This window comes from Enhydra lutris, unplaced genomic scaffold (assembly GCF_002288905.1).
Source record: "Enhydra lutris kenyoni isolate GAN:26980312 unplaced genomic scaffold, ASM228890v2 scaffoldscaffold179, whole genome shotgun sequence".
In the NCBI taxonomy this organism is placed as follows: Eukaryota; Metazoa; Chordata; class Mammalia; order Carnivora; family Mustelidae; genus Enhydra; species Enhydra lutris.
This window is the reverse complement of record NW_019154263.1, coordinates 8,794-11,724: the sequence shown is the minus strand read 5'-3', so window position 1 is coordinate 11,724 and position 2,931 is coordinate 8,794.

The following is a 2,931-nucleotide window of genomic DNA, read 5'->3' as shown; positions in this document are numbered from 1 at the left end:
TTGGGTTAGGATTGGGCCTAGGGGTTTGACACGTCCGATATGCAAGCTCTTGGTCCAGCTACCGAGGGCCCTTACTTGTCAATGGGGATCAAGCTGAGGGTCAAATGTGAGTTTGTGCAAAAGGTGGACCACAGACATCACATGGCCTCATAGGTTATGCAGGTTTCTGCCACACTGAGTGTTTGAAACCCATCCCAACAGCAAGGTTCACTGCCATTGGGAAGGAGGAGTTCTGTTTTGGGCATCACGTTCCCCCCATGCAGATATTTGAAATAAGGTCTGGGGACTGATGCCTGAAAACCCTGGATGTGTATATGTGAAGGCCTAAGACCATGGCAGGTCCGATCTGCTGGATACACGGCCAGCTTTCTGGGTGGATGATGGGAGGTCTGGGCTCAGGCTGTGTCAGACAGAGCATTAATGCAGAGGGTGGCCTATGAAATTGGGATGCCACCGTGGGCTGTGCTGGTTTATCCTCATTTGGGGTGTGAGCAGCCCCATAGGGCACTTTTTCCTTCTTGTGGGCAAGCAGAGTGCTGCATTGTGGCTCCAGAATTCCCAGTCTGGAGGACTTGTGGGCCAGGCATGTAAGGACAGAAGTCTGAAAACAGAAGCTAGGGTTAGGTTTATGGCCTAGGGAGAGGCAGGCTGAATCTGCAGAGGCTGAATCGAGATTTCCAGAATTTGAAGTAAGGGTGAATGTCAGACATTTGCTCAGGCTGGTGTTTGTGTTCATAATGGCTGCATATAGGACGGGTGGCCTCATGAGGCCATGGATGTTTTCCCACACTGTGGGTTGTGAGCTGCTCCAAAGAGAAAGATTTCCTGGGCATCCTGGGGATAACCAGTTTGATGGCCCATGTTTTGCCCATATGGAAATATTTGAGAGAAGGGCTCTACATATGGATGCCTGGAAACCCTACCTCATACTCCTCTCAGCACCAAGGAACAAGGAAGGTTCAACCTGCTGCTTCTGGGGCTAGCTACACAGGGGCTAAGTTGACATGGAGGCTCATGCTGATGTGTTGCAATGTGGGTATGTGTCCACAGAACCTGGGAATGTTTTGGTGCCTCAGGGGGCATGCAGGATTCTCCTACCCTCAGTCAAGGTCGCTCAGGTGGACTTTGTGTCCATGAGATCCGTCCAATTTGGGACTGGCCTCATGGGGATATCAAGTTTTATCCCTCTCTGGGACTTTTGTGTATTTAAAAAATATTCTGGTCTATTCTGGGGAATAGTTCCTGTCCTGTCTTATGGCTTAGCCATCCCCCATATGGAGGGATTCGAGAGCAGGGCTGCAGGAATAGATGTCTAAACATGTAACCTAAGGATAGGATTAGTTCATAGAGGCATTGCAGGCCTTCAATCCTTGCTCTGGTCCAAAATACCCATGGGGCTGTATTGAAAATGGAGCTCAGGCAAGGAGTCACAATGGGTGTTTGTGTCCTGGACAGCCAGCATTAATGGGTGAGGCCTCAGGAGCAATGCAGATTTCACCCAACTCAGGGGGATTTACATAACTCTAGAAAGCTTCTGGGGGGCAAGACGAGTTCTATTTTGTGACTTAGTGGTCCCCCATGTGGAGGAATTTGAGAGAAGGGCTCTGGGGATGGATGCCTGAAAACACAAACTATTGTTACAATTAGCGCCTAGGGGAAAGACCAGCTGATCTGCTGACTCTGGTGCCAGCCACGTGGATGGCTGACTGGAGGTTGGGGCTTATGTTTAGGGACAGAATGTGTTTTAGTATCCAGTGCTAGATTCCGTAAAGGAGGGTGGGTTTGGGGTTTCGTGCAGCTTTCTCCTAATCTGTGTGTTGCGTGCAATTCCATGGGGCACGTTTTCCCTCTGGCGGGCAGGAAGAGTCCTGTGTAGTGGCTCCAGTGTACCCTAACTGGAGGGCTTGTGGACCAGGATTCTCTGGACAGAGCCCTGAGAAACTAGCTAGGGCTAGCGTTAGGGCCTAGGGCATGGCAGGCCCAACATGTGGACACTGAGGCAAACTCCAGGGAATCTGAGGTTAAGGCACGTGTCAGGATGTTGCTCAGGCTGAAGTTTGTGTCAATGAGATCTGCTGAATGTAGGCATAGCTTCATGGGGGCAAAGAGTTTTCTCCCACTCGGGGGTTTTGTGCAGTATCAAATAGCTTGATCTATCCTGGGGGATAGGTGCTATGTTGTTTTAGGAATCAGGTTTCCCCCATATGGAGGGATTCGAGAGCAGGGTTCTGGGTATGGATGCCTGATAACCCAACCTCGGTACAGCATAAGGGCCTAGGGCTTGGCAGATCCAATCTCCTGGCTCTGGGGCCAGCCGTCTCGGTGGCTAGTTGGAGAACGGGACTCAGGGTGTGTCACACTGCGCAGTAGTATCCAGGGTGGCATACACATGTGGGTGGCATTGGGGGTGCTGCATGTTTCCCCTAATCTAGTGGTTTTGTGCAACTCCATAGGGCACAGTTCCTATCTGGAGGGCAGGGAGAGTCCTGGTGTGGCTCTGGAGTCCCAATCTTGAGGACTTCTGTTCCTGGAGTCAAGGGACGGAATTCTGAAATCCCAAGCTCAGTTTATGGTTAGGGTATAAGGCATGGATGCCCTATCTGCATATGCTGAGGTGATCTCTTCAGATTGTGAAGTTAGGGTGAGTGTCAGGCTTTCCCTCAGACTTCAATGTGCATCCTAGGGCCACCGAATATGGGTGTCCTGTGGGGGCTTGGAGTGTACTAAAGCTTGGGGGGCTTTGCACAGCTCCAAATAGTATGGTTTCCTTCAGGGGGACAGGTGGAGTCCAGTTGTATGGCTCTAGGATCCTCCAATTGGAGGGATTCCAGAGCAGGGCTCTGTTTATGGATGCTTGAAAGGTCAACCTAGGGTTAGGCTTAGGGCATGAGGCATGGGAGATCCAATCTGCTGACTTTGGCGCCAGCTACC